Here is a 25,980-nt window from a genome sequence, read left to right as displayed (position 1 = left end):
TTCTTTACAGAATAATGTTGTATATTCAATATTCATCTAAGCTTAATGATACCTTTCATGGCATAACAGCACAATATTTATAGAACTTAATGGCAGATATCTAGGATTGGTAGAAATGATCTTGAAATTTGAAGAAAGAATGACCAAAAATTTAAGATGGATAAAAAATAATGAAACAAATGATGACTCTCTGGTATGGTGTATTAGAAAACAAATGAATTAAAAAAAAAAAAAGCAGAAACAGACCTGTAAATAAAGAGAACAAACTGAGGGGAGAGCGGTCGGGGAATGAGCAAAATGGATGAAGAGGAGTGGGAGATACAGGCTTCCATTTATGGGATGAATAAATTGTGGGAATAAAGGGCACAGCATAGGGAATTCAGTCAATGATACTGTAATAGTGTTGTATGGTGACAGATGGTAGCTACACTTGTGGGGAGCATAGCATAATGAATAGAGAAGCTGAATTGCTATGTTGCACACCTGAAAGTAATGTAACATTGTGTGTCAGCTCTACCCCCCCCCCCAAAAAAAAAGGAATCTTATCAGAGACTAATAAAAACATTACATTAAAAAAATAAAAGGTTGTTGAGGGCAAAACTGTGATAGTGGTGCTAACGTGGTTGATAACAACAAAGGTGATTTTGGTGAAAAATTCAGAACAATTCTTTATGCAATTTATGGTACATAGTTTGAACTTATTCCTGAGAGAGATTGCCTCAGTGTTGCTGATGTTGTTGACATATTTTGGAACAGCTTAAATTGGATAGAGTATTTTCAGGATCTGTCCAAAGGTGGAACATCTTGAGATAAACATCGAATTTGACTGTAATACATGTGGATTAGCAATGTTTACTAGCTATTAATATTAGCAAAAGCTTAGAAAAAAGCAGATCTAAGTTTGGCTACTTTTAAAAAGTTTAAAAAAACACTTAAAATTTAAAGAAAGTAGTTTTTAATAAATAGAAACTGCAAGTGCAATATGCAACAAAAGTGACAATTTGGAAAAAAATAAAATTAAAATGAAGAAATAAAAATGGTCAAATAACTACAAAGGAGAAGATTCACATACACAAAAAATTCCCGAACTAATTTCTATAAAGGCTATTTTTAGGCTCTTAGAGACCAAAAAACAATTTGAACAAATTGAGCAACATGCTGCTGCTTTTGATTTTTTTAATATTCCAGAATTAAAATTAATGTAAAAGCAGAAGAATTAGGAAAAACTGTATGAATCTAGATATTGTTTTAAGAGATCCTGAAAAATCATGATGTGATAGCAACCTGTATGGTGAAATTCAAATACTTGCAATAACAATGTATCATGTGCAAATTCACTATAATGTTTGAGCATATGTGAAATAAATATTCACTTCTGAACTGAGTATCGTTTTAAAAATGTTATTGACAATTCCATTTGTAACTATCTCAGCAGAGCTAAGTTTTTCCAAATGGAATTAATAAAAACTATGTAATAAATTTGACCCAAGGAAGGTTGTCCAGTTTGGTATTTCCTGTCCGTAGAACTCAAATTATGTGAAAATCTTGATTTAACAAGATCATTAGTAATCTTGGTGAACCAAAGGCAAAAAAATATATATTTCATAGAATAAATATATATTATTTTATGAATTATGGACGTCTTGATTGCTCATCCAAATATTACTCAGACAGGTGCAGTAATAATTGAGTTCAGTAGTCTTTGTTATTTTGCTGACTTTTAGTGGTATAAAACCCATAGCTTTGCACATATTTAAAAAATTTTGTTGTTATGAAGTTGTCAAGATAGGAAGAGAAGACATATTGTAGCTAACAATTTTGTTAGCCTGATTTATAACTTTTAAGTATGGGCCTTCATTTGTATTCTTGCCCTGATCCTTCAAATGTTAGAGGTATAACTGGATGAACTGCTTTTCTCACATGTATAAGATTTTCTAGATAGAAGGCAATGCACCTGCCTGTTGGACAGTAGCCTGGAGGCCCATGTTTGGTCAGCCTTCTTTGGTTAATCATTGGTAGGATGGGATTGTGAACAGCTTAGAGGTAGGCCATATGGATAGACAATAAGCAATACTAATTGCTATCCCATGAAAGATTTAGAGCAGGAAGGAAAGAGCTTAAGAATCCCAGATGCCTGGGGATGAGGGTAAGAGGAAGGAGGTTATTTTTAAGTAGTACTCTTTGCCAATTATTCTCCCCTTCATCCTCCACCCCACTTCTGGGATTTGCTACACTAAATGCAAGTGTCCAAGGTCTAGATGATATTACCTGAGCTTATTTCTAATGCTTACAAAAACCTCTTGTGCACTTAGTCTAGCCTGTCCGAGTTTCCTCATTTAATAATTTTGAGTTAGAGTATTAACTTATTATACCATATTACTTTGATGGTTAGGAGGTAAAAATAATTATAAAATACTTGGCAAAAATAAAGCCAAAATGAGTGTGCCATGATAATATATGCCATCCCTATAATACATTGAAAACTTATTTATCATGTTGTTATAGCTCATTTGCTATATTTTTGCTTAGTTGTTAATTACTTGCTTGGCAATGTTTTTATATGAATGATCAAAAAATTATCAGAGGTTAAATGAACTTTCTTCAGACCTAATTACAATTATAGGCTTCTTTTCCCAGAGCATGACCAAAAAGAAAACAAAAACAAAAGAAAGGAAAAAGAAAAGGGAAGGGAAGGGAAGGAAAAGGAAGGGAAGGAAAGGAAAGGAAAAAGAAAAAAAAAATCTACCTTGGACAGAGGAAAATTCAGTTCCATGTATTTTCAGAGTCTGGCATAGCACTGAGCTGGATTTACAAAATAACTTCTCCTACCCACTTGGTAAATTATTTGATTTTTCAGTCATACTGGTTCAAGCATCAAGTTCATGTAGATACTTTCCCTTACTCTTTAGTTGAAGTGACCTTGCCTTGATAGTTTTGTTCTACTTTCACTACCAGTCCTTGATAAAACAAAGTAAAAAAATTAAAAATGTTTGGAAGGTGTAACAAAAATCTTAATGTGTCTATATATCTATATATATCTTAAAGTGATTTTATTTATTTAATTTTTTAAATTGAAACGTAAATCTTGCTTTTTTTTTCTTCCCTCAAGTGACTATGGTGTATACCAATGTAGATCACAACAGAGGCAATTATCTACTATGTTTTGTTATTCCTGTCCATATAATAGAAACCTGTGCTGGTTATATACTGATGCGTAATAGATTACTACAACAGTTAGTTGGTTAAAACAACAAACATGTATTATCTCACAGTTTCTGTGAGTCAGGAATTTGGGAGCAGATTAGCTGGGGGGGCTCTGACTCAGGGTGTCTCATGAAATTGTAATCAAGAAATCAGCTAGAACTGTAGTCATCTGAAGGCTTGACTGGTGCTAAAGGAACTCCTCCTGAAATGGCCATTCCCATGACAGTTGGCAATTATCACTACATAGGTCTCTCCATAGGGCTGTTCAAGTATCCTCATCACATGGTAGCCAGATTCTCCCAGAGTGAGTGGCTTAGTTTTGAAAGTCACACATCATTATGTCCACTGTATTTTGTTGGTCATACAGACCAATCCTGATACAATGTGGAAGGAAGACTATCAGAGCATGAATACCAAGAGGCAGTGTCACCAGGGACCAGCTTGGAGACTGGCTACTACAAACAGGGTTGTGTTCAGAGCACTCAGCACTCAGGGTTGTGTTTAGTTGAAGCCAAAATGCATCCTGGAAAAGTTTTGTCATTTGAGTCCTGCTTGAATATTACTAAATTTTTGAGATAATGTATTGGCTACCTTTTAAGGCAACGGTAAAAAAAAAAAAAAGAAAAAATGTTGGATGTGGCAGCCAGAAATGTCAGTTCAAATTCTAGCTCTTGATTCTACCTTTGGAAGAAGTTTGATATAAATCTGTCTCAGTTTGTTTTTCTTTGAAATGGAGGAATTAATACACAGCTGTCTATGCTTAGTAGATTATGTCCAAGATAAAAGCCTTAGTTCTTAGTATAGCATTAGGCGTATAAGAGCTAAACAAATGCTAGTTTCCTTTCTCCTTCTCTTCAAGATACTCTAAAGCAGAATTTCTCAAGCACTGTGTTATGAACTATCACTTTTTACCTTGCCATCCTTCCAAAGTCCCTGGGTTTGTTGCCTCTTGTTGACAGTGGCCTCCTCCAGTGTGCTGAATGTGTATTAATATTTTATATGTTTATCATTGTGAAAAACTCGGGGAAGCACTTCTCTAAAAGAGGATTTTTTAAAAATAGCTATTAGAAAGGACATCTAATAAGGTACTGAGGATTTAATTATAATGACTGATCCCAAAAAGAACTGTTTCAACACAGGCATGAGAATGTATTTAGCAACATCTTATAACAGTCTACCTAAACTTTCCTGATCCTAAAGGAGAGATTCAGACCTAGATGTGAATGTCCAAGGAATGGGGCTGGGAATCTGAAGTTTTAACAAGAACTCTTAAAATTCTTGAGATTACGCAAGTCTAGGAAATGCTTTATCTGGTGAATTCACCTCTGGAAAGTGTAAGGGAGTTGGGGTGGGAGGGGTTGAGCACCTAGAGGAAAGGGAAAGAAATTGTGAGATTTTCTCACATAGGAAATCTGACATTGTCACTGATTTAGCATTTTCAGGTCTGTGTGTGTGTGTGTGTGTGTGTGTGTGTGTGTGTGTGTGTGTGTGTGTGTGTAAGGTGTGGAGTGGGACAGCTAACCATCTGTGGATGCTGTATTTGCAATTCATTCAGTGTAACTAGTATGTAGGTTGTGTCCACTTTGTGTAAGATACACGCTTAACCAACTGAGCCACCCGGGTGCCCCTATATACTATTTAAAAATTTTTTTTGAACCAAATGAATTTACTACCCTTTTTAACAAAAGAAAACAAAATATAATATATACAGGCTATACCAGATAAGACTGTGGACTAAATCTGGCCCATGAATTGCCATTTGGAACCTCCATATTAAACAAATCCCTAAACTTAAATCACTGAAGTCTAAATCATTGACTCATTCATTCAGCAAACATTTATTGAATGCCTCCTAAAGTCCAGTCTTCATGTTCAGGGGCCAGAGCCCTATCTCTAACCTCAAGGAACCTTCTATCTCTAGACTCTAGTGGCCCCTCTTGGTGAATATTTAAAAAGAAATATCTTTGTTTTGTTTTGACAACTTTAATTAATAAATGTTTCCAAATTGAATCTCCAGTAAATAGGTAAGACTTGCTTGCAGACTAGCAATTACATGTTCATATACCCACAGTTAATGTTTAAGACCATAAAAGTATTTTGATCTTAACTATTTTGAAATAAATTCTCTTAGCCTTTTTTATTCTGTTAATTTACTAGGCAAATATCTCAAGATAAACTTAAAGTCAAGCCAAGTAAATTATTTCAAATTCTAGATAAAATGAATATATATTAATGAAACTTAAATCTATTTGCAAATAAAATTTCTGGGAGCAAACTGTTTCAGTGAGAGACAAGAAATATGAATAAGGAAACAAGGGGGAACCAGGAGTAAAATAGAAGTGCAATCTATCTTCCTTTGTAGAAAAAATAATAGATGTGACTCCTTGAATCTGTTAATCTAATCTTGATGCTAATAATCTTATCTCTTCTGGAGGTGTGTTTTGGCTTTTTTCCCCACCTCACCCTCCCCACCCCTATAAACTCTTGGAAATGTGCAGTTTATGTAGAAAAGCAACATGTTTGCCTTCTGGTAGAATGGAGTCTTACGTTCCCCAAGCTCTTGTAAAAAGGCAATAAAAGTTTAGATTGGCTCAAATGTAGAAATCTATTTCCCATCATGACAGTGGAAGACATTTCAGGTTCCTGGATTCTTAAAGATTCTGCTGCCTGAAAGTCCTATTCAGAAGCTTATTTTGTTATGACTGATTGTTAGGCAGACAGAAGAGTTACTCATGACAAATATTACTGGCTTTGAACTGACATTAATGTCTTTAGAAAGCCTAACTATCTGTATGGAGCAATGTTTCTGATCACAGTGTTACCTTGAGATCCCCAGAGGTTAAATGACTTTATTTGAGAAGAAAAAGATTCATTAACATTTTGTCATGTAAATAATTTGATTTGAATAAATTATTTCTTCTGGGTGATAAAACAAGAAAGCCATCACAATATGTGGTTTAATAAAATTTATTCTAGTTTGAGAGTTAATACCATACCAGATTTTTATACCCCAAGATTTAGTGGCTTAAAAGAGCAAATCATTGCAATCACTCATGGTTCTGTAGGTTGACTGGGCTCAATTGAGCTTGGGGTTCTTGCTTGGGGCCTCTCATATGGTTGCAGTGAGATGGTGGCTGAGGCTAGAATAATCTGAAGGCTTGGCTGGGCTGGACATCTAAGATGGCTCCTTGACTCACATATTTGGTGTCTCAGTTAGAATGGCTGAAAGAGTTAGAAGCTGGTATTTATCTTTCTCTTTTCACATGGCTAGTTTGAAATTCCTCACAGCATTACAGTCTTAGGGTTAGAGTTCTTACATGGGGGCTGTTTCCCCCAGAGTAAGGGTTCAAGAGACCCTGGCAGGAGCCAGTATATGTGAGGTGGGAGCTGCTGACTCTTATCTTGCTGTCAGGAGGGGAGAACTTGAAGGTACCAGATACCATCTAGAGTCTGAGCAAGAGAGCAACAGAATAGGGGTAGCTGGTAGGGGATAGACTCAAAGATGGGAAAAAACAAGCTATAGGACATTATGGAGCCTAGAATCCATCCCTGCTCTGAGGAGCTCTGCTTCTAGAGATCTCAGTTACTCAAGGCATTAGTCTCTTTTTGGCTTAAGTCAGTTTGGTTTGGGATTTTTTTTTTTTTTTTTTGGTTCATTACAATGGATGCAGTTCCCAAATGATAAAATGAAATAATGAATTCTCCTCCAATTTATTTCTATGTTAAATATAATCAAAATACTACTTGATTTTTAAGACTGCTGCTTTTTTTGAGGCTGCTTTGTTTATTCCTAAATAATTTATGATTTATCTGAAGAGAAATGTGGTTAATATTTTTAACCAAGAGTAAATTATTTAATTTTCTTTTTTTTTTTAAAGATTTTATTTATTTATTTGACAGAGAGAGAGACAGCGAGAGAGGGAACACAAGCAGGGCGAGTGGGAGAGGGAGAAGCAGGCTTCCCGCAGAGCTGGGAGCCCGATGCGGGGCTCGATCCCAGGACCCTGGGATCATGACCTGAGCCGAAGGCAGCCACTTAACCGACTGAGCCACCCAGGTGCCCCAAATTATTTAATTTTCTTAAAACATTTAGAACGATTGCATAGCACACAGAAAGTGCCCAAAAATGTTAAATGTTACTTATATATTGTTATTTTTGCTTACATTAAAGGGCTAAACCTTTGTATGAAACCTCTTATCTGGCCTTAAATGTACATGTAGTTATCATAGTAAAAATGAGAGTGGTCATGTGGCAAAGTGGCTAAGAATGTGTTTTATAATCTGTTAGGTCTGGGTTCAAATTCCAGCCCTGCTCCTCACTTGCTGTGTAACCTGCAAGTTACTTAACCTCTCTGAGCTTCATTTTATCCTCCTAAAAATTAGACTAAAAGTAGCTTGTAGGAATAAAATTAAATAATGCTTGCAAAAGCCCAGATTCAATGCCTAACACAAGATAGGTGTTCCATCAAGTGTGATTATATTATTTTATGCTGTGTGGTAATTCAATTAGCCCATAAAAGACTGGTCAAATAAATCAAGAATCCATGTAAATGACAATGTATTTTGTATCAATGTATGTATTCCTATCCAAAAATTAAAATTAAGAAAACAAAATTGCTCTAAAAATTTATGAAATATGTTTATTATAGAAGACATGATTACTTGTATATTTACTTGTATGTATACTTTTTCTAAGGTCCAAGATTAAAACACTAACTCAAAATATATTATGACATCCTTTAGTTAGCAGATCATATTTGTTCAAAGTCAACTATGTTCTTCTAAAATTACAAACCAACAAATTGCCCAATGCTGAGCAGTAAGTTAAAAGAGATACCTATTTGTTAGAGGATCAGTGTCATAAAATTAACCTCAAAGTCAATAAAGGGCATCAAATTCATATTATTTAAAATAAAGTAAAGGAACTGAGAAATAGTGTTATATGAATCCATTTAAATATAGTAGATTTTAAAGAATAAGCCAATGCTAATGTTTTAATTATTATACTGAGATCCTTTTGGTTGCAAGAGAGAAAATCCAACTAAAATAATTTTCTTATTTAACAGGTCCAGAGGTAGGGTGGCTGGTGGCTTCATGCTATCGCTTTTTATCTTTCATCCAGCTCCCTCCCTGGTCAAAAGATGGCCGCAGCAGTTCTAGCTATCATGATCTCAGACCAATGTCCAGAGGTAAGAAAAGATGACCTCTTTCTTGTGTTTCTGTAGAAAAGCTAAGAAACCTTTTCAGAAGCCACATCCCCACTGTTCCATCCTACTCAGACTTCTCTTCAAGTTTTATTGGCCATAATAGGGTCATAATGGAAGTGAAAGTACCATGATAGGTGTGGATGACATAAATATCACTTCTGGGGGGTGGGGCTAGAGCACTTGGCCAATTGGATGAACACAGGTAATTGTCAGGATGGAAAAAGAGGGGAATGGGTGTTGAGAAGACAAAGACCCTATTACACTGACAAGCACCATTCCAAAAAATTGGAAAAAAAAGAATTCAACTGATGAAAGCATGTTATTAAATACTATGCAGTGGTTCGAGGGAATATGTGTACAACAATATATGTAGATCATAAAAGCATAGTATTCAGTGAAAACAGTGGGAGAGAGAACAAAATCTATCGTTCAAAATATAGTGCTTCAAAATACATGAACACTGAAACTTTCACATATTAATGTCAGGGGCATAAACTGGTAGAGCCACTTGGGAAAACTGTCAGGCAGGATCTTCTAATGGTAAACAAAAGCATGCCCTACTTTCCAGTAAATTGGTCTTCTAGGTGTATACATGTGCGTGTCTATGTGCACCAGATATGTCTGGAAATATTCAGAGCAGCACCATTCATAGCAGTCACAAACTGGAAACCAGCCATCCAAGTGTCCATGAACCAGAGAATGGATAAATCCATGGTGGTGTAATTCCACACTGGAATACTGTAATGGAATACAGTATTCATTGGAGTACTATACTGTGATGAGAGTGGATGAACTACCATTACATACTGCAACTAGTGAAGTGAGTCAGTATGATTCCACTTATATATATTTCAAAAATAGGTAAAATTAATCTATAACAATAGGAGTCAAGATAGTAAATACCTGTTCGGAGAGGGTCATAGCTATTGGGAGAGAACTCCTGGTGGGCTGATAATATTTTATTTCTTTACGTGTGTGGTGGTCTCATGGATTTATTTGTGAAAATTCACTGAGCTGTACAGTTAGGATGGGCATTTTTCTATATATATGCTATACTTAAAATTTTTTCCTTAAAAAATCATGCACATACAAAATAAGACTCATTTGGGGCACCTGGGTGGCACAGTTGGTTGAATGTCTGGCTCTTGTTCTTGGCTCAGGTCGTGATCTAGGGTCGTGGGATTGAGCCCCATGTCGGGCTCTGCACTTAGTACCAAATCTCAAGATTCTCTCTCCCTCTGCACCTCCTCCCACCAAGCACGCACTCTCTCTCTCCCTCTCAAATAAATAAATAAGTCTTAAAAAAAAAAAAGGAAAAAGATCTCAAAATAGCATTCGTGTAATTAATATTCAGTGACTTTTGCTAGTCAGTGTCTGGGCACTGAGAATACAAAGAGAACTCAGTCTCTGCCTTCATGGAGTTTAATCCTAGTAATAAAAATAAATGTAATAATGACAACAGCAGATAATACTTAAATAGTATAGATTATTTGCTGGATAAAATTGTGACAGTTTGAGGTAGATACTGTCATCATCCCCATTTTAGAGCTGAGGAAACTGAGGCACAAAGCTACCTGCTGAAGATCACAGAGTGAGTGGTAGAGTGAAAATGCAAGCCTAATAACTCAAACTCTGGAGTCTGTCTTTTAACCAGGATGCCATATTGCCTCTCATTCTAGTGAGGGGAGATAGACAAAAAACAAAGGTAGATATGAAAAGAATCACAGGTGGCAAATACTGCAACTGAGAAAAACCATGGTATAGTGCAGAAAGTGACAACTGCAACTGAGAAAAACCACGGTATAGTGCAGAAAGTGACAAGGGGATTGCTGTTTTAAAAAGGATGATTAGGGAAGGTTTTTAAAAAATAAAGTGACATTTGAAAACAGACATGAAGAAAGTGAGTGAACCATTGGATAGCTGAGCAGTAAGTGTTTCAGGCAGAAGAAACAGCAAGGCCCTGAGGTGTGCTTAGTAAGTTCAAGAAATAGCCAGGAGACCATAATGGCTAAAGTAGAATGAGATGGACGGAAGTGGGAAGAGAGGATCTAATGGGCACCAGATCATGCATGGCCTTGTAGGCCAGTGCTTGTTCCTTATAAGGATATATACATGTCCAGTGACAGGTATAGTACTTATTAGAGTGAATGCTCACCATAGGGAATGGGTGAGAGGATCTTGAATAAAAGAGTTAGTACCAACCTATTAGGCTAAACTGTCATTAGTATTATTAACTCAGTTTTATTTTTTTATTTTTATTTTTTAGAACTTCTTTCTTTTTTACACAGTGTTGTATTAGTTTCGGGTATACAATATAATGATACAACAATTCCATACATCATCTGATGCTCATCACAACACCCCCTCTTTCTCCTGTCCCCCCCCATCCACCTCCCCTCTGGTAAACCATTGGTTTGTTCCCTATAATTAAGAGTCTGTTTCTTGATTTCTTTCTCACCCTCTCTCTCTCCCTTTGCTCATTTGTTTTGTTTCTTAAATTTCACATATGAGTAAAATCATATGGTATTTGCTTTCTCTGACTTATGTCACTTAGCATTATACTCTCTAGCTCCATCCATGTCATTGCAAATGTCAAGATTTCATTCTTTTTTATGACTGAATAATGTTCATTGTATATATATATATACCACATCTTTATATACCACATCTTTATCCATTGACTAATCAATGGACACTTAGGCTACTTTCATAATTTGGCTACTATAAATACTGCTGCTATAAACAAGGGGTGCATGTATCCCTTTGAATTAGTAACTTTGTATTCTTTGGATAAATACCCTGTAGTGTCATTGCTTGATTGTAGGGTAGTTCTATTTTTAACTTTTAGAGGAACCTCCATACTATATATCTGAATTGTGGGGTAGAGGTGGAAACAACTATGGCATAGTCTTTAACCAAAGAAGACTCTATACTCCCATCTCCATACCACCATAAATTATCCAAAAATTAAAATGATTGCATCAAATTTCCATTTCACAGAAGAAAGGTATGCCCTATGTGTGTTAGGACTTCTTTATTACTCACATGGGTGGCAGTATCTACAGTGGATGGCACTGCTTCTGGCCTGCAGTGTGGCAAGAATCCTCTTTTCATTTTAACAAAGAATCTTACCAAAATAGTGACAAGACATACTTCTTAAAAAAATTAAAATCAGTCCTTTAAAAAGTATATAACTTATGGTTTGGTTTTTTTCTGGGAATGTCAGGCAGGTTGACCAACTACATGCATTGATGTTTAAAACATAGTGATTTCTTCAAAACATCCTGCATGGATACCAATATACCCCAAGAAGCATCAAGCCTTATTATTTGTATTTAAAATTAGTTTAGTTTTTGCCAGAGAAAAAGTATGCACTTTATTGGTAGTATGAGATCTCGCTTTAGGTTAGAAAGCTTTTGATTTTATTCAGGGCTTATTATTGCAAATTCTGTCTCCTTCTTTAGTTTTGGGTTTTCAAAATCCAGAAAAGTATCTTCTAAAGAAGGACAATTGTCCTGTAACAATTCAGATGAAATAGTATTTAAAAGCATTGCATTTTAGTAGTTCAGAAATTATGCTTTAGACTTCATCAAGAACTTTCAAAGAAAAAAGAAGAGTAGAAAGAGAACCATATTCTGTGATTTGACTCTCAAATGAACTTCTAGGTTTCAGGCCTCTATTAAAATGGAAATGTAAAAAGATAGGCACTCAGTATATTAATTTATAATGCATTCGTTAGTCTGTTCACTATTTATTGAATGTCTCGTGAACGTCAAACCCTGTGCTAAGTACCTGAGATATATTGATGAGGGAAAAGAGACACAGTCCTGCCTTCACAGTGCTACAGGCTAACAGGGCAAAGGACATCACTAATCACACAAGCACGTAAAACTCTAAGTGTGACAAGCACTGTGGAGAAGAGGCTCATGATATAGTGAGAGCCTGTAAGGAAGACTTTAGACTATTGATGTTGGTTAGAGAAAGCTGTTCTGGAAACATGATAATTACATTCTGACCTGAAGAAAGAAGGTAGGAATTAACTTGTTGAAGGAACAAGGTACAAAACAGAGGGAAAAGCCAAGTAATTAGAGGGAATGTAGAACTGAAAGAAAGTCAAGAGGGCTAGAATTCTCAGAGAAAGGAGTATAGATGAAAGTTATACTCATTTATTCATGTAATCCAAATTTATTATGTGCTTACTGTGTGCCAAATCTTGTTGTAGGTGTTGAAAACATTAGTGTTGACTTTGTCACAAAAGTAAAGACAGGACATTAAAAAGTTTTAACCATGCGGGGCTGAGGGTGGGATGTTGATATGATCATATTTGTGTTTTGCCGAGATAACTAGCTCCAATATGGAGAATGGGTGAGAAGAGGCCAGAGTGGATTGTGTGGATCAGTGAAGGGGCTGTTACAGTAGTCTAGCTAGGAGACAATAACAGCTTGGATGAGGAGAGTGATGCTGGAGATGCCTAAAAATGGGTGGCTTCAAGAGATAATTTAGGAAGCAAAATAGGACATTGTATGTAGTAGGTTGAGGGGCAGGGAAGAAAAGGCAAGGATGTGTCTGAGGATTCTAGCTTACACAGCTGGATGGGTTAGCTAAAATAACAGTGATAATATCATCAGCCACTTTGACCTGAGTTTTGGAGTGGTGAGGGACTGTGGGTGAGAATTACTGAGGTATAGTCTTTAATCAGAGTAGAGTCCTTCCTCCAAATCATTGTAAATAACCAAAAATGATTATCTCAAATCTCTACTTTTTTGGTGTTGTTTTTGTTTTTGTTTTGGACAGAGTAGACATGTTCTACGTGTGTTAGAACTTCACTGGTTCTGATGCTCCATGTGAACAGTGAAGCCTTTCAAGAACTATACTACTTTGGCCATGCATGTTGCCAAGAGCCTCTTTTTTGCTTTAGACACAGCATCTTCTGAAAGGAGCAGTAAGACCGCATTCCCTAAGGGCAAAGTGAGAATGTGATGGAGGAGGTAGATCAAGGAGGGGAGGACACACCCCAGATTCTCAGTTGGGAGCCTGGTAAGATCAAAGCCCAGAGCTGGGAGATACAGTTTGTGAGGCTAGAGTATGGGGTGGGCCTTCTGTCCTGGTGGGAGATTAGGGTGAAGGAGTGGGCTGAGGTGACTTCCCAGAGGGCTCTCTGTGCTTTGCTAAGGTTTGACTTCACCCGAAGGGCAGTGGGGGGTGGACTTTGAAAAGGTCAGGAAAATGTCAGGAACAAGGTTACATGGTGACTTTATAATAATTTAAACTGCTCTTATTGTATGTTCTTTTTCTGAATATGTGCTGTTTTCATAATAAAATAATTTTTTTAAAAAAGAAAGCTGATTTTGTCTGTGGTGTAGATTGGATAAGACTTGGAATGTGAGTTGAGATGCAGAGAGACCAATTAGGAAGCTATTGCAACAGGAGGTTGCTGAAATGGAGGAAAGAATGTAACCTTTGGAGCCAGGAAGACTTAAATTTGGATGGACCCTGGCTTTGCCACTTCTGGATTGTGTGATCTTGGACAACTATTTTTCTTCCCTAGGTCTTAGTTTTTTCATCTGTAAAAATATAGGGAACAATACCTCCTTACATTATTCTCTTTTGTGAGAATTATGTATGTTAAGTTCTAGCATATAGTACTGTCAGTAAATGTAGTTCTAATTTTAACAGTGTGAAGAGTATGAATTAAGACACAAGTAATGGGAATGGAGAGGGGGAATAGATGGCAGTGATGTTAAGGAGGTAGATTGTACAAGCCTCAGGGACTGATGGAATCATGTTGGGGAGCTGCTGTACTTCCTGGGAATCCCACTTGGATGGGATTAGGCAGATGGTGATTCCATTTACTTAGAGAAAATAGGAAGAAGGTCAGGGTTTTTGGTTGAAGGGGTGGGGCAAAGTTGGGAATGAGGGGAATTACGAACTCAGTGTGGGACTTGTTACACTTGAGATGCTCTGAAGTCAGTTGGCTCTTTGGGTCTATAGCTCTCTGGGAGCTCAGAGAGCTGGGGCTCCATGATGGATATTGGGGAGCTGGTACTTTCTAATGAAAATGTGCTCAGAGTAATGAGTAGAGTAGGCCATAGGGAGCATGAGTGTTTTAAGAGGAAGGCAATAGAACAGGAGGCAAAAAGAGCAGGGGCGGGGGGATGAAAGAAAAGAAAATGGTCATATATGTTAAAAAGGGAAACGGTAGTTTATAAACCAAGAGAGAAGAACATTTCAAGAGGGAGGTAGTGATTATTATTGTCAACTGGCACAGAGAGGTCAGCTAAGATTGACACTGACAAAAATGCATTGGATTTAGCAACTGGGGGTGGGGGGTGAGGCTGGTGTCACAGTTTTGCTAGAGATTCTTGTATAGAGTGCTAGGGCTGCAATCCAGATTGCAGTCTGTGGATGAGTGAACAGGAGGTAAGAAGTGGGCATGGGATGGAACTGTCCTCTGTTCTTTCTATGAGGGGAAAGAGAAAAATTGGGATGGTGGTGTTTTGTTTGTTGGTTTTAGGAAGTGAATGCTTGGGTGTGTGAAGCAGCCAAACTAGGGAGAGAAAGAATAAGGGTGATTCTGAATTATGTGGGAGGGGGTGGAATTTGTTGGCACAGGTGAAGGAGTTAGCCAGAAACCAGAAAAGGGAGGTTACTTCCTCTAGGATGAGGGGAAAGCAGGCATCAATGGGTATAGATAGAAATAGATAAAAGTGTGGGTTGGGGAGGTGTGAGATATTGAGGAAATTCATGCTGATGATCTCAATAGTCTTTGTGAAGAGGTGTGTGGAGAGAATGGCACCAGTCACAAGGCATGAGGATTAGGAAGAAAGACTTGGTTTTATTAAGCTGTTTGGGGGGCCAGTAACAGTTGCTCACACGTGGGCTCTGGAAGGATTTGTTGAGTAGTGCTCTAGAATCTGTTGGAGCTGAAAGTAGTTCACTGGCTGGGCATCCTCCACCAGTGCTCTGCATTGTACCAGCAAGACTCAGGAAGGGGCTGACCGAAGCAACGGGGCAGTACTCAGTGTATGGAGGTGCTGACTGGGAGGTGAGAGTTGAAGGGAGCTCCTGGATCCCGAGGATGTAGGCTGTGGTGGATAGTCAGACTGGTGAGTGTGTGTTTAGGAATAGAGAGGTCCAGTGGCCTCTCTTCCTCCTCCTCCTAAACACCTGTAATCTGAATAGAAAAGCACAAAGTGGGGCACTGGGTTATCTACAAGGCTATTTTTAGTTGGTCCCTAGTTGGTGGTTCCTGTTGTTTTCTCTTTCTTGGGAGGAGGCAGCAACTTTTAAAAACCGAATTTACAGGAAGCGATTTATGTAATTTGAAGTCTTTAGACAATGGGAACACAGCAAAGATTTCAAACACTGGCGAGACAAAAGCGGTATTTACAGTATTTACAAATAACTACAAGCCCTATTCTTAATTAAGTGAAAAAAATCATTACAAGTCAATGCATGGGGGATGCCTGGGTCACTCAGTCAGTTGATTGTCTGGCTTGGCTCAGGGCATGATCCCAGGGTTCTGGGATCGAGCCCTACATCTGGTCTCCCTGCTTAGCGGGGAGTCCGCTTCTCCCTCTGCCTGCCACTCCCCTGCTTGTGCTCTCTCTGTCTCTTTCTGACAAATAATAAAATCTTTAAAAAAAAAAGACAATGCATTTATTATTTTTCTTCCTTCCTCCCTCCCTCCCCCCTTCTTCCTTTCCTTCTTCCTTCCTTCCTTCCTTCCTTCCTTCCTTTCTTTCTTTCTTTCTTTCTCTTTCTTTCTTTCTCTCTCTCTCTTTCTTTCTTTCTCTCTTTCTTTCTTTCTTTTTCTTTCTTTCTTTCTTTCTTTCTTTCTTTCTTTCTTTCTTTCCTTCTTTCTTTCTTTCTTCCTTTCTTTCTTTCTTTCTTTCTTTCTTTCTTTCTTTCTTTCTTTCTTTCTTTTCTTTCTTTCTTTCTTCACTAAATTGTCCTAAATCTTTTATGTCTTAACCTTAGTAAGAGGAAATAAAATGGGTTATAAGTAGCTGTTGATACTGCATTCTTCATTCAGGCCTGTGTGTGTGTGTGTGTGTGTGTGTGTGTGTGTGAAGGAGTCCTCTTTGCATTTTGTGTTATTAGATGTCAAGTATGAGTGCTAATCAAGAATACCTGTGGGAGTTATTATCAGTAGCTAAAATTCTCTTTGCAGTTAATTTTTTTAAATGATAGGAATAAAGTATTGAAATCAAACTGTTAAAGAATTTGTCTTTCAAGTAAAAGTGTCTTTAAAATTCTGACAGGAAATGGGCAAGGAAGCAGTCAGTCTGGGGTTGGAGATAGCAAGATAGTTCTGGAAGGGGCCAGTTATGCCAATAAATGCTTGCTCCCAAGTGCTGCCTTTTTAAAGGTGTGCTTGCCCTTTTTATAGGTTCCCTCCCTACATTGCCTTGAATTAGTCTGGTTGGGGGAGGTAGTGAGGAGAGAAATTAAACCTTGTAGGGGAGCCCATCGATGACTCTTGTGGGTAATGGGGTTAGTGTGAATGGCAGCCAGATTTCCTGCCAGAAGTCGCCTTGGTGCTATGAAAATGTCAGGAAGTGTTCATAGTACCAGTGTTCTTAATAGCCCCAAAATGGAAACACAAAAATGCTGACCATGGGAGAAAAAGGTAAATAATTATGGCTAATTCTCATGATGGAATATTTACTTGCAATGAGTGAAAGTACAGATAACAGCAAGATGAATCTGTGTGAAAAAGATGCTGAGTGAAATGCTGAGTGAAAAAGAAAATCCCAGAAAACTATATATAGTACAATACCATTTTTGTAACATTCAAAAACAAGCAAAGGAAAAATAAACACAAAGTTTGGGATAGTGGTTACTTCTGAGGTGGTGAGGGTGGAGGGCAGACAGAGGACGGCATGGGAAAAGCATATAAATAGATATAAGTTATTGTTAATATCATTGTTTGGGTTAAATGGTCTATTCATAGGTATTTATATATTATTTGAAATAAGATAAAGAGAGCCATAAATGGATTAATGGAAATAGTGCATGAGAAACCAAATAAGTATACATTTCAAGCAGTATGACATTGTGAGCAGAAAATATGTCCATAACATGGGCCCTGTTGGCAAGCGCAGCCCTTTTCACCTGGTAAGCAAGACTCAAGAGACTCCTCCTGCATGGGTTTACCTTCTAATCTTGGTGGACAGCAAATTAAGGATTTCAGAAAGTTGTTAAGTACCATGAAAACAAAAACATAGCAATATCTCTTTGAGTTGGTATATATAGGAATGTCTCTAGGATAGGTACCCAGAAATAGGTTAATTGAATGGAAGAGTATGTACATTTAAATTTTTGATAGATACTGCCAAATTTCTCTCCAAAAAATTTGCTAATTTACATTACCAAACCTTTTTTTTTTTTTTATCTTTGCCAATGCTGGCAATTATTGATGATTCTCAATCTTCTGGCTTAGCCAACTGGAAAAATATGATATCTCATTTTTGTCTCAAACAACTAATTTTTAGGTGAGCTTTTGGTGTGGGTGTTATTAGTGAATTGAAGACTGTGCATATTTTTGTTCCATTATTGGTGAAAGAATGGCTGTAGTTGTATTTGCCTAAAAATTCTTTGGGAAGAGTTTTGACCTGTGATTAGATCTATTACTCTCTAATCCATTTGGGCAGGAAGTAGTACTTACCTGAAACACTTGTGGGGATGGAAGGGGTGGAAAGGGAGATTTATTTGGTGCTTTATGTATCAAGTAGTGGGATAGGGGCTTTTTCATGTTCTCTAATTTAATGTCATCTTCATGGCAGCCCTCTGAGAAAGTCTAGAGTCTCAGAGAAGTGAAGACTTGCCTTAGTCATACAGTTAGGAAGTGATTCAGCTAGCTCTCACTTTACTTTTCATACTTTTCTTCCCTTAAGCCTAACAGAAAATAGCACCATTTTAAGGATCTAGTCTTTTAATGGTTCTATTCCAGTGGTTCTCAACCTTGGCCGTACACTGAAATCTCCTGGGATTTAATCCATTTATGGCTCTCTTTATCTTATTTCAAAAAATATTCATGCCTAGGTCCTACTCCTGGAGAGTCTGATGTAATTGGCCTGAGGTGTAGCCTGGACATTAGGATTTTAAAAAAACTCACAGAGATTCTCCTTTCAGCCAAGGTTGAGAGCCACTGGTCTAATTCAGTGATCTCCAGATTTCTTTTTAGACTTGCATTACCTATAATTTGATTTTGTGACACTCTCTTGCCACCTTATCTCCTAAAAGTTTTGCAACTTTTTTCTTTGGTTTATTTTGAGACTTTGGAAAAATTCCATGATAGACTTTGGAGTAATTGCAGCTATCCTGGTGCGAGATGAGTAGAAAGACTGCATTACTAAATTGAGGTCAGGAATTGCTGAGCTAATTATTTCTCAGACCTTTATTTTGCAGTTTTTAAAATCAGTAAACCAACTGCACCATGACATAAGCAATCTTCTTCTTGAAGAAGAGTATCAGCAAAATATTAGTATCACTTACGACTTTTCGCAAATACATTTTAATCTGTTACTGAACATCAAAAAGGGCAGGTCAGGGATCTCAAAAAAGGAAATAATGTCATCTGCAATAAATTAAATCTTATTCAAATTTTAATCAGTTTTTCTGGGAATATTTACTCACTGTCCTATAAAAGTAAAATACCTTCTGATTGTTTTCCACATACACATGATGAGCTTAGTTGGTAAAAACATTTTCCCCATCTATGATATCAAGATGCCTTCCCCAACCTTCAATGCAGCTTTAGAAAAACTGGCATCATTATTTTGGCAGCTCAAATGGGGCTCATAATGCCTCTTACTCATTCATTTGTTGTGGCTTATTATTTTAATTGAAGTGTAGTTAACACACAGTGTTGCATTAGTTTCAGGTGTACAACATAGCGATGCCACAGCTCTGTACATTGTGCTACATTCACCGCAGGTATAACTCCCATCTGTCACCGTACAACACCACTACAATACCACTGACTATATTCTCTATCCTGTGCCCTTCATCCCCATGACTTATTCATCCCATGATTGGAAGCCTGTTGTGGTTCATTCTTACTTTATGCTGATCTTTGGTATTGCATTTCTTTGTGGTGCAGGCAGCAGTCATAGGAGAGCCATGTGGTGATTCTAGCAGAGGCCTTGTTCTTTCCTTTCCAAAGCACTTATTATTATTGTTAATATCTTAACTTGTAGGCTTTTTCAGACCAGTTTAATGTAGCTCTGACTGTAGGATCCTATTCGATTTCTGTGTAAACTGGGAGATTTTCCCTTCTCTTTCCAGTCTTCTTTTCTATAAGTCTCATTCATCATGGCCTAGTCCTAAGATCAGCTTTGCAAAAACCATGCACCAGAAAAAGGACCCAGTCTGGTGGCATGGGAAAAGCCAGAGTTGGTAGACTTTGCTTTTAATTCCACCTCAGTAATTTCCTATAGAATTTTGAGTTATTCTATGCCATATTTTCCTTAATCTATAAAATGGAGATAATAGTTCTTGAGGAACAAACAATAGACTTGTGTGAAAGCACTTGAAATATATAAAGTGTAGTGTAGTTCAGTATGATTTATTTTTAACTAGTCTATTTTCCCCTGAATATCTGCCAAGTCAGTAAAATAGACCAAAAAACCATCTTGAAGCTGCACTGTGGTGTATGCTGAGTATGTAAGATTAGAGATCGAAGGCCTGGTGTGAATCAGGGCAAATCATTTCATCTCAGCCTTAGTTTCCATCTTTAAAAATGAGGGTACTAGATAGACACCATCTGAGAGGGTGGATAGATTAAATGTTATCAAGAATATGAAAGTACTTTGTAAATAAGAAAGCACCTCACAAACATTAGCTAATTCTTTAAGTTTGGGTGCACGACCCATTCTTGGAGTCATTAAGATTTATCCTTCAAGTCAGCCCCCAAGTTGCAGAATCTCAGTGCTACTTCCAGAACTCCCACTCTCTCCCATTTTGATGCTCCTTTACTAGGTGCTCCCATGTGGAAATCTCTACCTTCTGACATTTCTTTCTTTTCTTTCTTCCTTGTTTTCTTTTCTTTTCTTTTCTTTCTTTTACCTTCTCTACTCCCAGCCCTCTCCCAAATTATATTGACATTTTCCTTCCCTCGCTTATATTTTCTTTATTATGAAATTACACTTCTCTTCATATAGATGAAGATTACACTAGGGTTTTTTTTTTTTTTTTAAGATTTTATTTATTTATTCATGAGAGACAGAGAGAGAGAAGCAGGCTCCCAAGGAGCAGGGAGCCTGATGCGGGACTCGATCCCAGGTCCCTGGGATCATGACCAGCCGAAGGCAGATGCTTAACCATCTGAGCCACCCAGGTGCCCAGATTACACTAGTTTTCAACAGCTGATTTACAGCTGCTTGTGGCTAGCATTTTAAGTGAATAGTTAATCTGTTGAATTAATCCAAAATAAATGATTAGATAGTGTTGTTCCTTCAGAGAGTATATTGTATTTTAGCAGTAACCAGAGTACCAGAACCCACAGTAATAACAAATGTATGCATTTCAGGTCTGTGTTAGATTTGAAGTAAATGTTTAAGGAAAAATGTGCCTTTTGTTACCATTCAAAATACACCTTTTAGTCAGCTCCTCACTGTATTAAACTATAGTGCTGCTCTTAGATGGGGAAAAAAATCACACTTCTTTTTCCTTCTTTTGGATTCAGATGAAAAGTTATTTAATAATATCTTCACTATATTTTAAACAATTTTAATAACATCATATTATAATCTATATGTAATTCTATTGTTGAACTTTGATTCAAATACAAGATGATAAACTTTTAAAATATTACACAAATACTGAGTACATTTATAACATGGAATCCCTGTCTTTAAAAAGAAAGCCTCAGTCAGTTATGTTCTGATTTTAATAGTATTGCACAATATATTCTTCCAAAAAGAAAAAAATTCCCAATATCTTCTTTTTTTTAAAAAAAGCATCATTTCTAAGGAGGATATTCTTCTAAGTATAGAGTTCCTAAAATCAACTGACTTTCCGCTAGTCATCAATAACTAACATTGAGTAGTGGATTTTTGAAATATTTCTGTGAACTCACAGGAACAAATAAAAAGTGAAAAACCAAACCAAATAAACATTTCTGATTATCCTAGAGATTTTTCTTCTTGTGAGTTCTTTATCTCTTGCTTTCTTCCAGGTGTTTTACTAAGTCATAAATTTCAACAACAAATCTTCCACAACTATTTTTGTATAGCCAAAAAAAAGAAGTTGCTTCTCCTGGATAACTAATGACTTCTAAGGCATTCTTAAAAAAAATAATACCTTCTTTCCTTGGGCTATGAGACTGTTTGGGCTGAAAGAGACTGAGGGATTATTTTGCTCCAGCTTCTGCATTTATTCCCAGATGTGGGAACTGGGCCCCAAGGAGGTAACAATTTACTTGAGTTCACACAGATAACTCACTTTATTGTGGAGTTCTTGAGAAAGAATATGGATGGGCATATCTAGGTATGAGATAAGAAATATCTTATTTGTATTGGTTTATTAATGAGCTATTTGTCATTTTATCCTTTATGCATGCGTTCAGTCATTTATTCATCCATGCTTCTGTTTTCTTGGGAAGGTGAAATAATAGAAGCAGGGTTCCTGCCATATTGCTGAGCTCGGTAGAGTTTTATATATAGTAGAGATGTTCAAGGAAAAGTAAAGGAAAAAAATGGCCTCTTTTTGAAATGTACTCCTTCTCTGGCCTGGTGTGGTCTTAGTTCTCAAACCCCGGTCTTAGAAAAATAAAATTTTAAAGTATGTGTCAAGGTAGGGGGGAGACCCCCAGCATCCTTGAGAAGAGCTTTGGCTTAGGCACTTTGAGGGCAGAGCCATTACTACTAGCTCCATTGTCAGACAGCTCTAATTGTTTGGAAGTTTTTCATTATGTTGAGTTAAGGTCTGTTCCCTGTAATTTCTATCCACAAATCCTAGTCCTTTTCTCTGGAGAAACCCAGACCCAATATATCCAATTGACTCCCTTCCTCCCCATGAAGGCCTTTCCTTTCTGGAGTAACCACCCTTCAGCTTTTCTCCACAGGGCATTATTTTCAGACCTCTGATTGCTACTGTGGGGACTCAGTCTGGTTTTGAATGGTGTCTTTTAAAACATGAAACTGAGAGCTGAGTATTTCTCCAGATGTGGTTGTCCATTATGGGATATATGGCAGAACCATAACATCTGCTGGCAATACTATATTTCTATTAATAGAGACTAAATGCACTTGCTTTCTTGGTAGTTGCCTTTATACTCTTGACACCTATTAAGCTTGGAAACAACCACCTCCCCTGGATATTTTCTCATGAAATGTTTTATCAGGTCTCTTCTAGTCTATGTGCAATTAAATAATTTGAACTGACATTTATCTGTATTAGATGTTATATTTTGGTTTCACTGTGGCAAGAATATTTAAATTCTTGATCTTGTTCTTGATCAAAATCATTGTGTATTTTTCTTGTGGTAGAAGAACAGTTTTCAGTATTATGAAGGATGGGGTGCCTTATTTTTCTTAGAAAAATCTATCAAAAGAAGCATTGTTTCCAGACTTTATCCTAGGTGTCATTACAAAAAAAAAAAAAAAATGTGTGTGTGTGTATGTGTGTGTATAGTGTGAGTTTATACTACCTAGTGGATACTGTAGACTACTATCCATATCTCCCCTTTTGAACCAAGTCACTAATTTTCCCAGTAACTGAAAAGTTTGGAGACTGAGGGCCCTAAGCTAAGTCCCTCTCTGGGAATTGTCCCCAGCCAAAGGGTTGTCTTACTAGTCTCCTCAATAAACTTTCTGCACTCAGAACTCCTTTAGAGTATTTCCTAGGGAAATTGACCTAAGTAATTTGGTACCAGAAGAGCTCTAAGGAAGCTGACTCTAAAATAGGATTTTGGAGCTGGGTTACTGCAGTTGGCTGGCAACGGCATTTAATCCCTATCATGAAATAGTCATTTATTTGTTTACACTTGTCATTGGTGATGAACTGGATGGGGTACCCATGGAAGAGAATGAACTGGATGGTGCAACATATCAGATTTTTGAGAGCTGAGAGTACTAATTATAAGGATAATGGAATTCTGTGCCTATGCTGAGTGTCTTTAATGCATAAGAAAAAGACAATGATTAATTAACAATCAAAGAAGAATTATGGAAGTTGGGATCTCGTTAACCGCAAATAAAGAGGCTCATCTCCTGCAGCTTGAAGGCAGAAAGCACTGAGGGCCACAATCAAGATTTAATTTTAAGAACAGCACATTTTGAGGCCCCTGGGTGGTACAGTCACGTTAAGTGTCAGACTCTTGGTTTTGGCTCAGGTGGTGATCTCAGGGTTGTGAAATTGAGCCCCAAGCTGGGCTCTGTGCTCAGCGTGGTGTCTACTTGAGATTCTTTTCCTCTCCCTCTGCCCCTCCCACTCATGCTCTCTCTCTTTCTCTTTCTCTAAAATAAATAAATCTTAAAAAAAAAAAAAAAAAGAATAACACGTTCACAGAAAAGTTTAAATTTTCAGCCCCAGCAAATTTGCTCTGCCAAGGCCATATGACAAATTTTGTTAAGTCAAATTTTCCTAGTTTTGGAAAAAAATAAGACCCTAAAACTTGCGGGGCACCTGAATGGCTCAGTCGTTAAGTGTCTGCCTTTGGCTCAGGTCATGATCCCAGGGTCCTGAGATTGAGCCCCACATTGAGCCCTGCATCAGGCTCCCTGCTCCACGGGAAGCCTGCTTCTCCCTCTCCCACCCCCCCTGCTTGTGTTCCTGCTCTCGCTATCTCTCTCTCTGTCAAATAAATAAATAAATAATCTAAAAAAAAAAAAAGACCCTAAAACTTGAGATGGGAACATCTATGTCAAGGAACTTAATTAACTCTCCCCGAACTTTTTAGGCTTGCAAAAGTAGTCTTTTCTTTGTTAAAGACTCCACCTCCTACCTGAAGACAACACAGCCTTTGCAAAACCACATAGGCCACCCCATCACATCCTGACCAATAAATAGCTAGTTTCAAGTCAAATTTAATGTGGCCAGGGAAGTGCTGAGCTTGCTAAGGAAGGAAAAAAGGAACTAAACCCAAAAAGAGATGCAGAACCTAGCAGGATGGGTACTCAGGAAGCTGAGGGCAATTGCCTTAATAAAAAGCTACAATTCTTTGCCCAGGTCTTAGACCTGAGCCAGTTTTTAGACTTAGAAGCCATAAATTGAAGGAAAGGTAGGTTTTTAGGAAGAAGCACCCTCCAACAGCATGTCAAATGTATATGGTGATGGTTCTTCCAGTGCTTCCCCAAAGGAATTAAGGCCATTTACTTAGATAACTGTATACCAGGAAAAGGGGAATACTTAAACATTTTGAGAACTGTTGGAGACAGGGTCCAAGTTGACATTGATGCCTAGGGACCTATGGTCTCCTTCTGTGGTAAGGTGTATGAAGGCCAGTAATAAATGGAATTCTAACTCAGATCTGGCTCACAGTGAGTCTAGTGGGTCCACAGATCCACTCTGTGGTCACTTTACTGGGCTCAGAATGTGTAATTGGAATGTGTATATAGGTAGTTGGCAGAACTTCCACTTTGGTTCTTTGGCCTAGGGGGTAAGAATTATCATATTGAGGAAGGCCCAGTGGAAGCCTCTGAAGTTACACTTCAGCTCTAGCCAAGAGAGTAAATCAATAACAATATCATATCCTGGAGGCAATGGTTAGAGATTAGTGCCACCATTAAAGACCTAAAGGATACAGGAGGTTCTTGTCATACCCACATTTCATTTACCAGTCTTACTAGGTCTCTTCAAAAAACACAGATCCTGGAGGATTAGAGAAGACTATTGCAAAATCCTCCAGGAAATAGCCCATTTGCAGCTGCTCTGCCAGATGTGGTATCTGTTAGAACAGATTAACACAACCTCTGGTACATGGTATATAAGCTTTAGTCTCGTGTTTGTGTTCTTTTCCGTTCCTAACAGGAAGAGAGATCAGAAACAGTTTGCATTCACTAGCATGATAATAGTTCTAGGATTATGTTAATTTTCTCACCCTCTAACGTAATATAGTCCAAAGGGATATACACTGTCTGGACATTCTGTAGTATATCACCTTCATCCTGAATATTAGTAACACCATATTTATCAGACTGGGTGAACAAAACATGGCAAGCATATTGGAAGTGTTGGTAGATAAATGTGCTTTAGATGGTTGAAGATAAACCCTATAAAGATTCAGGTGCTTACCACAATAGCGAATTTCTTAGAGTACATTGATTTGGGTCACACTGGAATATCTGTCCAAAAGAAAGAACAAAGTGTTGCGTTTCAAAGCTCCTAGCACTAAGAAGTAAGTACAACATTTGCTAGGCCTCTTAAGTTATAGAGGAAATATATTCTATACTTGGGAACATTTCTTTAACATATTTTCTGCATGATACAAAAGACTGCCATCCTTGAGTAGGGCCCACAGTAAGAAAGTGCTCTGCACTATTTCTAGGTTGTAGTGCAGGTGGCCTTGCCTTCCTTCTTAGGCTATATGACCAAGCGGACTTTATGATAGGAGTAGTATTGG

The 25,980-nt window shown here is 37.5% G+C and overlaps 1 long non-coding RNA gene across 3 annotated transcripts in view; it reads left to right on the top strand.

The window, feature by feature from the left end:
• The window catches only part of LOC118530792 (uncharacterized), a 230,827-nt gene that overhangs the window by 69,042 nt on the left and 135,805 nt on the right, over positions 1 to 25,980 (top strand). For 2 of the 3 annotated variants that reach the window (XR_013445689.1, XR_013445690.1), the window contains exons 3-4: positions 7,105 to 7,261; positions 8,271 to 8,393. This is a non-coding gene — a long non-coding RNA (uncharacterized LOC118530792). The remainder of the gene's footprint in view (positions 1 to 7,104; positions 7,262 to 8,270; positions 8,394 to 25,980) is intronic. The other variant, XR_013445688.1, reaches the window with a different exon arrangement.

The sequence above is a fragment of the Halichoerus grypus genome, chromosome 2 (genome assembly GCF_964656455.1).
Source record: "Halichoerus grypus chromosome 2, mHalGry1.hap1.1, whole genome shotgun sequence".
In the NCBI taxonomy this organism is placed as follows: Eukaryota; Metazoa; Chordata; class Mammalia; order Carnivora; family Phocidae; genus Halichoerus; species Halichoerus grypus.
This window is presented reverse-complemented; position numbering and strand designations above follow the sequence as displayed.